The following is a 16,170-nucleotide window of genomic DNA, read 5'->3' as shown; positions in this document are numbered from 1 at the left end:
AGATGTGGGTTCAGTTCCTGAGTCCGGAAGATCCCCTGGAGGAGGGATGGCATGGCAACCCACTCCAGTATTCTTGCTGGGAGAATCTTTAGTTAAGATGCTAAATGAGCCCAAGTTCTAACCACCCTTTTGAGTTACTCATCACTGAGTATTCCTGTATGCACATGGAATACTGTATGCACAATGCACATGTTAATGAACTCTCCTCATTGTCTTTTATTAATCTGTCTTCTGTCAGTCTAATCTACAGGGCCCCAGTTGGAAAACCTAGGAAGGTAGAGGAAAAAAGTTTTTCTTGTCCTATAATAATAAATGCTAATTGTAAAAAATTTTTAAATGTCATCAAAGACAAAAATGCATTGGACAGTTAAGGAGATGATTTTATGTAGTCTATTGCACTGGTGGAGGGGGAAGCTTCCCACGTGGTGCTAGTGGTAAAGAACCTCCCTGCCAATCCAGGAGAATTGAATCCAGAGACATTACATTAGTTCAAACCCTGGGTCGGGAAGATCTCCTGGAGAAGGGCATGGCAACTCACTCCAGTATTCTTGCCTGGAGAATCCCGTGGACAGAGGAGCCTGGTGGGCTATAGTCCATGGGGTTGCAAAGAATCAGACACAACTGAAGTGACTTAGCATGCACGTACATAACATTGCACTTGGGAGAATGTTCATTAATTAGGAACATCTCAAAGCAGAAAGAACACCTGAAGTTTTACACAGGCAAGTAGTAAACAAGGGAGTCATGAGGCAGGGTAGACAGGAAGTCTTAGGGGTGTCAGGAGGAGCCATGAGGAATGGTGAAGGTAGGTCTTTATCTCTGAATACCAAGGGCAGGTAGTCCTTTGCATTTATTTTTTTCTGGAAAGGGAAAGCAAATTTCTTAACTGTTGCTGCTTTCTAGGAGTACAGGGTTCAGATAAAATTCAGTGCAGTCAGTTTCCACTTTTGTTCAAGACAAATATCATGAGTCACTGAACAACACAGAGGTGATTATAAACCTCCTGAGTGGAGGAAGCGGATGTCTACGAAATAGTCTTTCCAGGACTCTTGCTGGCATTGTGCCTGTAAAACCAGTGAAACCATCTGTTGAGATTCGCTGGCAAAGGTAAGTTGTTCTAGTATCCCAGAGACCAGGCATTTCAAAAGAGGGTTGCCTCAAGTGAAAAAGAGAAACATAGAAAGTCATGTTGAAGGGTCAACAGTCAAACACTAAGGGTAGCTGCTGCTGCTGCTGCTAAGTCACTTCAGTCGTGTCCGACTCTGTGCAACCCCATAGATGGCAGCCCACCAGGCTCCTCTGTCCCTGGGATTCTCCAGGCAAGAACACTGGAGTGGGGTGCCATTTCCTTCTCCAATGCATGAAAGTGAAAAGTGAAAGTGAAGTCTCTCAGTCGTGCCTGACTCTTAGCGACCCCATGGTCTGCAGCCTACCAGGCTCCTCTGTCCATGGGATTTTCCAGGCAAGAACACTGGAGTGGGTTGCCATTGCCTTCTCCAAACTAGTCCACTAGATTCCAAGAAATGGGTGGAGGAAAACCTTTAGCTCAAAAGTCAGAATTGCAGATACTTGACAGAGATTTCTCTGTTGGCATCTCACATGTGATTACGTGAAGATGTCACAGAAGCTTTCTGGACCACATGTATAATAGTGTGTCCACCTACTGCACATGCACCCTTTCTGGAAGCCAGAATTAGGTGAGCACCAGTCAATTAGGCAGCAAAGTTCATTGCCTTTCTTGAAGCTGTCAAGTTAGTATGGTCATGCTCTCGGCCATGTTGTCCATAGTCTTGGTTACCTCTTATATAAGGGGTACATGACCTGATCATTTCACTGGACTTCCTTAGTGGTCCAGGCAATGGCTTGTCTATGCAAAATTCTAGCCCATGCCTGATCACTGCTGTAATAGTGAGTCCTTCAAAGTTTATATGGAGTCTTGGTGATTTAGCTTGCAAGATTTCTTCAGGTCCTAGGGGGGAAAGGCCAGCTGCAAGTGAGCCCAGAGTTTCAACAGGGATCTGGGTAGCCAGGTTTTAGTTCTTGGTGACTCTGAGTCAGGCAGGAGGGAGAGAAACTGGTTATGTTAGTTTGGAGGGTTGTAGCCGGATTTTGAAGAAAACTGGAAGAATGGACAATTTGGGCAAAGTGATAGAATCCAGTCCAGTCTGCAAGTAAGACCCCAAACTGGTTTCTCTAGAGGGAGTGGAAGTTAAGTCTCAAGACTTAATCTCAGACAAGATGGAGTTTGTATATTTATCAGTTACCTATAATTTACAAAGAGATGCAAAATAGTTCAAAGACAATGAATAGGACCAGAGCTGTGATATAAAAGATACAGAGTTCTCCATTGAAACAAAAATTTTCTCTGTAATGCTGAGTATTCACTTACTAATTCTGTGAACATTTGTTATATAATCAAGACCATAATGAATATTCAGTTCAGCATTTTGATTTATTTTTATGTGCTTTCCCCCTTAATTAAAAAAGAATTCTTTAGAAAGGGAAAATGTTATATATGTCAAGAATGGCACATCACTCTGAAAACTGAATCTATTTTCAATGCCAAAAAGTTAACAAAATTCAAAAATCAACAGGATATAAATTGGGAAATAGAGGAGAATGAAATGATATTACAAAATGCCAAATATTTATGTACTAGATGCTTACAAGTAACTTTTCACATATTTATTTTTGCATCCCTCCAGCAGGAACATAGTCATCAACACTGAGAAGACCTTTATTAAAGTACAGGAATGAATGTGTTTTGATCTTAATTGGAAACAGAGTTTTGTTTGCTTCAGTGAAAGGAGAAGCTGAAGAAACACAGCAGCCATTGTTCCTGCTAATTTGTTGTGATTCAATACAGGGTTGGAAAACTATGCCCCTTGGGCCAAATCCAACTTCTGAGAAGAAAAACTTTTTATCTATCCTCTTATGTTCAGTACTCAGAGACCTGCAAATTAAACTGACAAAAGACAGGCAAAAAAAAAAAAATCTTTACACATAGGTATACAATAGTTCACAGAAAAATGTGACTCAGGATGGCTAAAATTTGGAGCTTACATATCATATCAATGGGAAATAGGCAGACAGGTACCTCTGTGAGGACAAATGACTTCTTAGAAAGGGGTGGGGGCAGAGAAAGAGTACTAATGGAAACACAAATGACTTTTTGGAAAGATAAATGAGACATTAGGAATAGATAGGAGTTACTATAGTTTATGACATTGTCTGTTTGAGTGTGGTTATCAACTTTCCCTCTCCCAAAGAAGAGATAAGAGTTGCTCCTGTGGAGAGATTTTTGACAGTTGAGTTACTGTGGAAGGTTCTGCTTTTAGGCTGATAAGGAATTTCTAGAAATCAAATGCCTTCAGCTCAAAATAATTCTTAATGCCAGAGTGACATCCTAGTCCCTTTCAAGGCCCACTGCCTGATTTTATAAATAAAGTTTTATTGAAATACAGTCATGTACATTTGTTTATGTCTGTGACTATTTTTGTCATAAAAATAACAGAGATCTTATGGTTCATAAGAGCTTATGGTTCAAAGCCTAAAATATTTACTATCTGGCTCTTTTCAGGGGAATTTTACTGATCCTTGATGTTGTTGTTCAGTCACTCAGTCATGTCCGACTCTTTAGGACCCCATGGACTGCAGCATACCAGGCCTCCCTGTCCTTCACTATCTCCCAGAGTTTGCTCAAACTCATATCCATTGAGTCAATGATGCCATCCAACCATCTCATCCTCTGTTACCCCTTCTCCTACTGCTGTCAGTTTTTCCCAGCATCAGGGTCTTTTCCAATGAGTCAGCTCTTCACATCAGGTGGCCAAAGTATTGAGCTTCAGCTTCAGCATCAGTCCTTCCAGGCAATATTCTGGGTTGATTTCCTTTAGGATTGAGTGGTTTGATTTTCTTGATGTCCAAGGGACTCTCAAGAGTCCTCCAGCACTACAGTTCAAAAGCATCAATTCTTCGGTGCTCAGCCTTCCTTATGGTCCAACTCTCATATCCATACATGACTACTGGAAAAACCAGAGCTTTGACTACATGGACCTTTGTCAGCAAAGTGATGTCTCTGCTTTTTAATATGCTGTCTAGGTTTATCATAGCTTTTCTTCCAAAGAGCAAGTGTCTTTTAATTTTATGACTGTAGTCAATGTCCACGTTGATTTTGGAGCCCAAGAAAATGAAGTCTGTTACTGTTTCCATTTTTTTCTCCATCTATTTGCCATGAAGTGATGGGACCAGATGCATTGATTTGGATATATACATATATCTGTATATAAATTTGTATTTATATGTATAAACCCTTGATTTAGATATATACATATATTTGTTCCACATTTTGTCCCTGAAGATAAAAAATTTCATACAGATAAAAACCTTGTACACAGGAATGCGTTGTCTGGCCTGTCTGTTGTTAATAAGCTTCAATTTAATACATGATGATTGTTATTCTTTTGAGTTCCTACTACGTGCCAGGCCCCATGCTTGAAACACAGTGTTTACCTCTGCTCTTTGGGGGCTTTTCTAGCAGAAGAACAAAAGGCTGGAGGGCCTGTAATCTGAGGCAGCCAGTGGAAGTGTTAGAACAGAGAAGAGCCAATCAATGGAAGAGCAGACATAGTCAAGGGACAGACTCTGTGAGGATCATCAGGGAAGGATTGTGGATGAGGAATGATTTAAATGATATATGGAGTGAATTGATAGTACTGAATACATAGACAGGTAAGGATGGGAGAAAAGAACATTGCAACAGGGAGAACACCACATTCATTCACTCATTCATTTAACAGATATTTATAATACACCAAACAAAGTTTCTATTTTAACAGAACTTACAGTTACCCCACAGAGTATACAGTTCATGGAATTCTTCAGGCCAGAATACCGGAGTGGGTTGCCTTTCCCTTCCCCAGGGGATCTTCCCAACCCAGGAATTGAACCCCGGTCTCCCTCATTGCAGGCAGATTCTTTATCAGCTGAGCCACAAGGGAAGCCCAAGAATACTGGAGTGGGTAGCCAGCCTATCCCTTCTCCACGGGATCTTCCCGACCCAGGAATTGAACCAGTGTCCCCTGCATTGCAGGCAGATTCTTCACCAACTGAGCTATGAGGGAAGCTCAGAACTTACAGTAATTTGAAGCCAAAAAAAAAAAAAGATCTAGAAGGAGAATGCAATTATTCTGGCCTAGAGAATTCCATGGACTGTATAGTCCATGGGGTCACAAAGAATTGGACATGATTGAGCAACTTTCACTTTCATTCATTTCTGAAATCACTTTCATTTCACTTTACAGTAATTTGAAGCAAAAAAATAAATAAATAAAGCTCTAGGAGGAGATGAAAGGTGTTGTTTTAGGGACCTATTGCATTGTCTTCTTTGACTGCAGAATAGGGTGCAGGGCATGGGATATTGGGAAGCCATCTTGTCTGGAAAAATGAACAGCGATCAGATCACAGGAGGCCTTTAACACAAAATTGAGAACTGTGTTTTGCTTTGAAGTTTGTTTTGTACTTTTTGCTTGTTTCTAGTTTGGCAATAGGGAATCACTAGAAGTTTAGAAGATGATTTGTGTGCTTTGTGTTAATAGACTGATGTGTTTTAGTAGATAAAACTCTGGCTTAACGTAAATAGAGTAGGAAGAACTGGAAACAGGGAAGGAAGCCACTTCAGAGGTAAGGGTTAAAAAGGATCTGAACTAGGATACCAGTGGTTGCAACAGACAGGGAGCAGGAAGAAAATGATTGCAGAGATACAATTATAGTAATTAGCAAACTGACAGAACATAGCGGTGTTCAGATGTTTTAAGGAGGAGAGAGATGTTAATGCTATTAGAGAGACCAGAAGCATAGGACAGGAAGGTTGAGATGTGGGTTATAATAGATTATTTCTCTGCTTCCCTCTGGCAAAGAACAATCTAGAACTTCACAGTTCCGGGTTGTGAATCATTTTCTTAAAAAGCATTCAAACTAGTTATTTCCAACTCTGGTTTTGAGACTTCTCAGTTTAAGAAATTATTTGAATTACTGTCATGATACTGTTAACAGTTTTGAAACCCATTTTTTTCATTTTAATTTAAACAAAAATTACCAGCTATACAACACTTTCAGGAATGGGATATATTAGCAAAAAAGATGGTAGCACTCACCTCTTCAGATATGGCAAATTGTCAGATTGTGATTTCCATTTTTCATACTGGTATTTTGGCTTTCTCTAGAGAGAGCCTCTGATTTTTACATGCTGAATGAGTTAAGCATGGCATTGTTTTTGAATGTCTGTGAAAGAAGAGGCTGTAAAGCCCTGGGAGTGAAGAGTCAGTATCAACACAGGAAGGTAGAGTTGCTTAAAGGGAGGAGTCAAAAAGATATGGGCTGACTCCTGACTCTGTCATTTGCTAGTTGTGTTAACCTCTAAAGTTAGCTTGACGGTTAGTCTCTTGATGCCTGTCTCCTCATTTTAAGATGGAAATTAAAATATCTCTTTCAGATAGTTTCCATGAGAGTTAAATGATCAAATGCTAGTATGAAGTAGCCAGTGTAGGGTATGACCTTGGTCAATGCCAGCTATGCTTATACTTCTCCTGGGTGTGCTCAGTCTTTGGTCCATGAGTAGGGCTGCTATTTTCCCAGACTGGTACTCCATGTGCCTCTGCCCAATCAACCCAAAGGATTCCCATTTTCGCTTTCTACACACCGTCAATGTAGTCAGCAGAGTATTGGTGTGAAAGCAGGAAATTCCTTTTAGAGATTTTGCCCTTCATATTCTAATTTTCTCCTTTAAGGATATTGTGTTAGTTCTGTCTCTGAGGGAAATTGTTTAGGGTTGGGAAAGAGAGATTTTGTTCTTGACAAGTTTGATTTTTGACTCTTCAGTGAAGTTCTGTTCCCACATTTCCAAGTCCTATGGCTAATCACTCTTAAGTTCAGGTTTTCAGAAGATGAATTTGAGGTTTACTCAAATATTACTCAAAATAATTGGTATTTTATAAAAGTCTATGGTGAGTTTCTATGTCTTCCCTATGGAAATTTTAAAAACTTGAAGACAACCATTCCTTCCTGCTGTCATTTTATACCTTGGAAGTTTGGGGTTAATCTTCTAAAAGCATATCACCAGGTGATATAAAAAACCATGCTTTCTATATCCCACAAAAGCATTGGTGTATTATTTAGGATTCTTCAGAGAAACAGAGGAGAAGGCAATGACAACCTACTCCAGTGTTCTTGCCTGGAAAATCCCATGGACGGAGGAGCCTTGTAGGCTGCAGTCCATGGGATCCCTAAGAGTCGGGCATGACTGACAGACTTCACTTTCATGCATTGGAGAAGAAAATGGCAACCCACTCCAGTGTTCTTGCCTGGAGAATCCCAGGGATGGGGGAGCCTGGTGGGCTGCCATCTATGGGGTCGCACAGAGTCAGACACGACTGAAGCAACTTAGCAGCAGCAGCAGAGAAACAGAACCAGTATGATAGACAGGTAAATAGATAAATATCATAGGAATTGACTGGAGAAATAGATATCATAGGAATCGGTGCATGCAATTATGGAAGCTGAGAAGTTCCTGATATGCTGCCTGCAAGCTAGAGAACCAGGAAACTTAGTGGTATAATTCATTCTGACTCTAAAGGCCTGAGTACCAGCATCAAGGGCAGGAGAGGATGGGTGTCTTAACTCAAGTTGACAGAGTGAACTTGCCCTTCATCCCCCTTTGTGTTCCACTCAGGCCTTCAATGGGTTGGATGCTGCCCACCTGCCTCGGTGAGGGGAATTTTATTTAGTCTACTGATCTGAATGCCAATCTCTTCCAGAAACACTCTCACAGACACACCCAGAAATAATGCTTTGCCAGCTATCGGGGAGTCCCTTAATTCAGTCAAGTTGACACTTAAAACTAAAGATCACAATTGGCCCTCTATTGAAGGACTTTCCACTTTCAATTGTGTGTTTTGTTGTTGGGGGGGAATCCCTTAAACTACGTTGCCAATAACCAACATAGAAAATAAGGCCTTTTCTCATCCTCTCACCACTTTCATGAGCACAAGCACAATGGTGGTAACATAGATAAGAAAAGGTACCTGTTTTGTTAGATTGTTTTAAAATGCCCTCTCTTGTAGTTTCTTAGATCCTTTTGGCCTGGTTTCCATGGGATTTGGGGATGTGTGAGGAAACATGCAGGAGCTATTTGCTCTGAGCAGCTACTTGTACTCTTGGCCTTGTGATATGAGGAGTGTGGGAGGACAGATCAAGGGCTGTGGCCCTGAAACTCATGTCATTTAAAGCTGGGTAACTGATCCAAGCCAAAAACTTAGAAGGAAAAAAAGGACCATGAATGCTAGAATTATGGCTTCATTTAAAATTGATTATCTTTCCACAACTGGAGAAATAATTGACATAAAGAGTTATATAGATGTCAGTTGACTGTCAAAGCAAAATTGTTTCCTCCTTATCATGTTTTCAGAGACCTGGAAAATTCTGAGATTCTGGAGAGTGCTGGCCTTTGTGAAAAGAGATAAAGAGAGATGTATCTAGAAGAGGATCTACGAGGGTTTTCTTATCTTATGCCTACTTTGAATTCAGAACACACTGTGTTTAAGGATGATCAGCTGTGAGGGGGAAGTTATAAACTTTGCACCCTGCCCATCTCTATTTCTGTACTGTTTGGAGCATGCTCTTCACTAGGTGGCTCTTTGTACATTTAAGGGCAGAACGCGAGTCTCTTCATTTTCACTTGTATTAATTAAGGCGTGTTCAGGTTTAATACAGTTCTCATAACTGAGTTTTAAGACCGACATTAGCTGGTCTATTGTTGCAATTGTATGTATTAATTTTCTCTTCCAACTTAATTTCACTTGCATTTTTTTCTCTCTCATAAGTACTCCTTGAGGATGACATCTCTTAAAAACTCTTTATGTTTCCAGGTACCTTTGTGTGAATTAACTAACCCTGTGTTTAACTCAACAAAACACCAGTTCATTTGTTCAACTGTATGACAAGAGCTTTCCTCTTTCTTAGTGAGAAATAATTCTCTTCTCATCTCTTTCATTTAATATCAAACTTTCTTATTCGTCTCTGTGTTGTTATGTAAGGGCCACAAAAAGTTACTCATGGGAGGGAAGAAACTGACCTCATCGAAGATGCCTTTAAATGGAGGAAAATGTGACATCTTCGCCACAGGCAATCATAGTTTGGACATATTAGTTTATGTTCCCTGAAATCTAGTTTTCTTGTTTTTATTTTTTATTAAAAAAGTTATTGATTGATTGATTTGGTTGTGCCAGGTCTTAGTTGTGGCATGTGAGATCTTCAGTCTTCATTGCAGTATGCAGGGTCTTTTGTTGTAGCATGTGGGATCTACTTCGCTGAGGTAGGATGGAAACCAGACTCCCTGCATTAAGAGCTCAGAATCTTAGCCACTGGACCACCAGGGAAGTCCCATGTTTTGTTTTTAAATATGAATTTTTATAGTTTGTAAACCACCATCTCAGCTCCTACATCCATAACACATATGTATTGCACACTCACATAGCACACACTAGTTTATTTTATTAATGAAATTAAGCCACTAGATGGTTAGGTTTTTCAAAACTGAGTCACTTGTCTGACATTTAGGGAGAAAAAAAGATTTGATGCGATCGGTTTGTTGCTCAAAGACAAGCATGAGGGAGCGAGCCCCACAGGTCCACAGCAGCTATCCCAGCCCTTGCTGATACATGTTACAGATTTCAGCAGAAGAAAAACCTTTCACTCAAGGACCTTGTGATAATGCCTCAAACAACTGTGGAGTGATGGTTCTGCAAACCATTAGTGGATGTGTTCTTCTTGTAGTCACTTATTGCTCTCACAGAAACAACAAGTCCTGTCAGTGGTTAATTGAGTACATAAGTTCTTATTTGTAGAGACAAGATGAAGTAGTCTCTCCAAAGAAGAGCTTTCAAAAATCAAAAAGATCACCACTTGTAATAAAAATGAAGTATGCTGAAATACACTGCATAGAGTTTTATAGATATTTGGCTTTAATATTGCTATCTTGGACCATCAAATATAGAGAACAACCATTAGCAATGTTAATTATTTCAATGATATTTATATTTTATTATTCATTTCAACTAAAATTTTAAAGGTAAATCCCTTTAGTTTATCTTAATAATACTGCCTATCAGTGAGATATGATAACAAGCTAACATTTCATGTTTGTGGCAATTTAACACTCTCATACTTCCTTAACACAAAGCTATCTTCTGTTCACATATTAACTGAATAGCAGATTATTATCGGTAAAAATATTATCACCTTTCTCTGTTCACTCAATGATGCATTCTGAGCAACTACTATGGTGAGGCATAGGATCAGGCACATGAAAGAACAGTGTTCAGAGTTTTTCCTATTTCCTGCTCCTGGAACATAGCCTTTTTTTTTTTTTTCTTCCTATCTCAATTCTTCATTTACTTCTGTCTTGTCCACTTATAATGCCCTCTTTTACATCTATATAAATTCTACCCATTCCCTTAGCCCTAGTTCCAGTGTCTTCTTGGCATATCTTTTTCAAACTACCTCAGGGCTTGATGATTTCTCCCTTCTCTAAATTCTCAGGCAGTTAATTACTGGCAGTGTTTCTTCTACCATGGTATATTTTTCTTTCATTTCATTTGCCTAAATAGATAGGAATGCCCTTTCACTTCATTTGTCTAAATAGATAGGAATGGGCAAGGTGAGCATGAATGAGGTAAAGGGACAATGTCTTATCTTTGTGTTCCTCCTGGTGACTTGCTCACAGTGCATTCATTGCCCCTAATAAGTGATTTCAGAATTCAGCAAAGACAGTGATTCCTGGGGTAAGATGAGAAAAAGGTTCAAGGAGGTGAGATTTAACCTGTACTTAGAAAGGTAGGTAAGATTTAGTTAAGGAGAGAAGGTGGAGATTTTATTTCAAAGGAGTGTTAAATAAAAGACAAGTATGAGTTAAATTGAAGACTTAGAGTACATCAAACAGAAATGTATAGTCTCGAAAGTGCTAAAGCCTGCCAAGGAGATGGATGAGTTAAGAGCATACTGGTGTATTGTCCTCCTGAAGCACACAGTATTAAAATCCCAGAAAGTGGTGCAGAATGAATGATGCCCATGCAGCTATTCTTATTGGCTGCTTTTCTTCTTAGAAAACAGGCTGTGCTATATTTAACTTTCCTGGTATATACCTTTTATCTACCTTTTTTTTCCACCCTAATTTAAAGGATTATTTACTCAGACTATTCAAAGGTCATTTCATCACAGGAAAAATTAGGAATAGCCCTCTCATGAAGATAAAAAGTCCTGTGCCTGGTGTACCCTAAAAGAGGTGTCAAATCCTAGTTAAGGGTACACAGAATATAGAAGTAATTACTGACCAGTGAATAAGCTTTTCCATCTTTTCCTACTGGGAGAATAAGGATTAAGTGATATCAAAGGAGAGCATAAATTTTACTTTGCTCTTGTTTTGAGCACCATGATGAAGAATGACTATGGGCTGTTTAGGGAAGTTTACAATGAGGTAATGTAAGATTAGGAGAAGTTATGGTGTTTGAAAAGGGCTTCCCTGGTGGCTCAGATGGTAAACAATCTGCCAGGAATTTGGGAGACCTGGGTTTGATCTCTCGATCGGAAACGTCTCCCTAGAGAAGGAAATGGTAACCCACTCCAGTATTCCTGTCTGGGGAATTCCATGGACAGAGGAGCCTGGCAGGCTACAGTCCATGGGGTCGCAAAGAGTCGGATATGGCTGATGGTGTTTGAGAAATTAGGGAATTATGAATCAATAATTTTCCACTCACTAAGTTGAGGAAATTGCTCTGTAGATTTGGCATCATGAATTGAGTTATGAATGCATTCATCCCAGAAATACTGGAAAGTAAATAATTATGGGTTTCATCCATATAGAGTAAAATTTAGTTCAACTGGACAGTACCAATGCAATTTTTTTCATACTTTAAAGTGAGAGGTTAAATACTTAGGGCAATAAAAATATATCAGTTACTTTCAGTTATGATGTAAATTTACAAATATATATTTTGTCATCTTGATGCAGAGTCCCTAAAGATATTTCCTACTCAACACTTTGTTAATATAGCTGACTTACATGGAAAAAAATATATGAAGAATGTTTCCAATTGTTATTTTCTTCAATTTGGTCTTATCAATTTGTTTTAATCCATCTTATCAGTTTGTTTTAATCTTTCTAATCATTATTCAAAAATTTAAATATAAAATTTGAGAGGCTGGAATTAATTTTATGAAATTCACAATGGTGATTTTTCTCTGGGAAGAAAAGGGTGAGTGCAGATATTCATCCTACAGATTTTGTCATAATGGTCTCTTTGGTCTTGAATCATAAATATTTCATAATTTCAGTTTTTACTTCCTCTTTAAATTGAATAATTTAGCAATTTAAAAATTATTTTTAGTTTCTTAGTGCATAGCTCCTTTTGTCTATTCTTTGTTGTTGTTTATAAAAATATATTTATTTATTTTTTTTTTTTTTTTTTTTTTGTTTTTTCTCCTACTTGACCCACTTAACAACCTATATGGAAGACAAAGCAGCTATTTACCACCTATATGGCATGGACGAGAAAAAGGAAAAACTAGGCAGGTAAGTGATTTACTCAAGGTCAATAGCTAATACAAGCAAAGCCAAGACTTGAATACTTCTGACTCCAAATGGTCTCCCATTCTACACCACAGGCATGTTTTTTTTTTTTTTTTTTTGACAGCCTTGCCTCTCCGCAGAGAAAAGGCACTAACACATCAAATTCAAGTTCTTCCTTCACCACCGTGTAGCTCTTCCCTACCGGCTCTTTTTTTTTTTTTTAATATATAATTCTATTTTAATACTTGGACTTTTGATTTTTTCAAGTTTTCTTCTAGACATGGGTATATAAATCACAGTGGAGATATAAGACCTGGCATTGTTTTTCATGGATATTGCAAACAACTTTCTATACCAACAGAATAATTACAACTATCATTTTATTTATTTATTTTTTTAATTTTTCAGCACTTTATTTATTTTTTTATTTGATAAATTTAATGCCTTTTATTGCCATACCTCATTTTACTGTGCTTTGCTTTAGTGAGCTTTATAGATACATGTTTTTTTTTTTTTTTTCCTTGTTAATTTTCTGTTTAGTTGATCTATCCATAAGTGTGAGTGGGGTATTAAAGTCTCCCACTATTATTGTGTTATTGTTAATTTCTCCTTTCATACTTGTTAGGATTTGTCTTACATACTGCGGTGCTCCCATGTTGGGTGGATATATATTTATAATTGTTATATCTTCTTCTTGGATTGGAGCCACCCAAGACGGGCGGGTCATGTTGGAGAGGTCTGACAGAAGGGTCCACTGGAGAAGGGAATGGCAAACCACTTCAGTATTCTTGCCTTGAGAACCCCATGAACAGTATGAAAAGGCAAACTGATAGGATACTGAAAGAGGAACTCCCCAGGTCAGTAGGTGCCCAATATGCTACTGGAGATCAGTGGAGAAATAACTCCAGAAAGAATGAAGGGATGGAGCCAAAGCAACAACAATACCCAGTTGTAGATGTGACTGGTGATAGAAGCAAGGTCCAATGCTGTAAAGACCAATATTGCATAGGAACCTGGAATATCAGGTCCACCAGATCAGATCAGATCAGTCACTCAGTCGTGTCCGACTCTTTGCGACCCCATGAGTCGCAGCACGCCAGGCCTCCCTGTCCATCACCAACTCCCTGAGTTCACTCAGACTCACGTCCATTGAGTAAGTGATGCCATCCAGCCATCTCATCCTCTGTCGTCCCCTTCTCCTCTTGCCCCCAATACCTCCCAGCATCACAGTCTTTTCCAATGAGTCAACTCTTCCCATGAAGTGGACAAAGTACTGGAGTTTCAGCTTTAGCATCATTCCTTCCAAAGACCACCCAGGGCTGATCTCCTTCAGAATGGACTGGTTGCATCTCCTTGCAGTCCAAGGGACTCTCAAGAGTCTTCTCAAAAACCACAGTTCAAAAGCATCAATTCTTGGGCGCTCAGCCTTCTTCACAGTCCAACTCTCACATCCATACATGACCACAGGAAAAACCATAGCTTTGACTAGACAGACCTTTGTTGGCAAAGTAATGTCTCTGCTTTTGAATATGCTATCTAGGTTGGTCATAACTTTCCTTCCAAGGAGTAAGCCTCTTTTAATTTCATGGCTGCAGTCACCATCTGCAGTGATCTTGGAGCCCCCCAAAATAAAGTCTGACACTGTTTCCACTGTTTCCCCATCTATTTCCCATGAAGTGGTGGGACCGGATGCCATGATCTTAGTTTTCTGAATGTTGAGCTTTAAGCCAACTTTTTCACTCTCCACTTTCACTTTCATCAAGAGGCTTTTGAGTTCCTCTTCACTTTCTGCCATAAGGGTGGTGTCATCTGCATATCTGAGGTTATTGATATTTCTCCCGGCAATCTTGATTCCAGCTTGTGCTTCCTCCAGTCCAGCATTTCTCATGATTTATGCTGCACGTAAGTTAAATTAGCAGGGTGACAATATACATCCTTGACGTACTTCTTTTCCTATTTGGAACCAGTCTGTTGTTCCATGTCCAGTTCTAACTGTTGCTTCCTGACCTGCATACAAATTTCTCAAGAGGCAGATCAGGTGGTCTGGTATTCCCATCTCTTTCAGAATTTTCCACAGTTTATTGTGATCCACACAGTCAAAGGCTTTGGCATAGTCAATAAAGCAGAAAGAGATGTTTTTCTGGAACTCTCTTGCTTTTTCCATGATCCAGTGGATGTTGGCAATTTGATCTCTGGTTCCTCTGCCTTTTCTAAAACCAGCTTGAACATCTGGAAGTTCACGGTTCACATATTGCTGAAGCCTGGCTTGGAGAATTTTGAGCATTACTTTACTAGCATGTGAGATGAGTGCAATTGTGCAGTAGTTTCAGCAATCTTTGGCATTGCCTTTCTTTGGGATTGGAATGCAAACTGACCTTTTCCAGTCCTGTGGCCACTGCTGCGTTTTCCAAATTTGCTGGCATATTGAGTGCAGCACTTTCACAGCATCATCTTTCAGGATTTGAAATAGCTCATCTGGAATTCCATCACCTCCACTAGCTTTGTTCGTCGTGATGCTTTCTAAGGCCCACTTGACTTCACATTCCAGGATGTCTGGCTCTAGGTCAGTGGTCACACCATCGTGATTATCTGGGTCGTGAAGATCTTTTTTGTACAGTTCTTCTGTGTATTCTTGCCACCTCTTCTTAATATCTTCTGCTTCTGTTAGGTCCATACCATTTCTGTCTTTTATCGAGCCCATCTTTGCATGAAATGTTCCTTTGGTATCTCTGATTTTCTTGAGGAGATCTCTAGTCTTTCCCATTCTGTTGTTTTCCTCTTTTCTTTGCATTGATCGCTAAAGAAGGCTTTCTTATCTCTTCTTGCTTTTCTTTGGAACTCTGCATTCAGATGCTTATATCTTTCCTTTTCTCCTTTGCTTTTTGCTTCTCTTCTTTTCACAGCTATTTGTGAGGCCTCCCCAGACAGCCATTATCAAGGCAAATTGGAAGTGGTCAAATAGGAGATGGCAAGAGTGAACGTCAACATTCTAGGAATCAGCAAACTAAAATGGACTGGAATGGGTGAATTTAACTCAGATGACCATTATATCTACTACTGTGGGCAGGAATCCCTTGGAAGAAATGGAGTAGCCATCATGGTCAACAAAAGAGTCTGAAATGCAGTACTTTGATGCAATCTCAAAAACAACAGAATGATCTCTATTCGTTTCCAAGGCAAACCATTCAATATCACAGTAGTCCAAGTTTATGCCCCAACCAGTAATGCTGAAGAAGCAGAAGTTGAACGGTTCTATGAAGACCTACGAGACCTTTTAGAACTAACACCCAAAAAAGATGTCCTTTTCATTATAGGGGACTGGAATGCAAAAGTAGGAAGTCAAGAAACACCTGGAGTAACAGGCAAATTTGGCCTTGGAATACGGAATGAAGCAGGGCAAAGGCTAATAGAGTTTTGCCAAGAGAACGCACTGGTCATAGCAAACGCCCTCTTCCAACAACACAAGAGAAGATTCTACACATGGACATCACCAGAAGGTCAACACCGAAATCAAATTGATTATATTCTTTGCAGTCAAAGATGGAGAA

The 16,170-nt window shown here is 39.4% G+C and overlaps 1 long non-coding RNA gene across 6 annotated transcripts in view; it reads left to right on the top strand.

The window, feature by feature from the left end:
- LOC147340241 (uncharacterized) overlaps positions 1 to 16,170 on the top strand; it is a 103,212-nt gene that overhangs the window by 64,068 nt on the left and 22,974 nt on the right. For all 6 annotated transcript variants that reach the window (XR_015158888.1, XR_015158886.1, XR_015158889.1 and 3 more), the window contains one exon: positions 12,568 to 12,625. This is a non-coding gene — a long non-coding RNA (uncharacterized LOC147340241). The remainder of the gene's footprint in view (positions 1 to 12,567; positions 12,626 to 16,170) is intronic.

The sequence above is a fragment of the Bos grunniens genome, chromosome X, assembly GCF_055505025.1.
Source record: "Bos grunniens cultivar Pamir isolate PY7600 chromosome X, Bosgru_T2T1.0, whole genome shotgun sequence".
Classification (NCBI taxonomy): Eukaryota; Metazoa; Chordata; class Mammalia; order Artiodactyla; family Bovidae; genus Bos; species Bos grunniens.
Note: the sequence above shows the minus strand (reverse complement) of the source record. Positions and strands in the feature narration are given on the sequence as shown.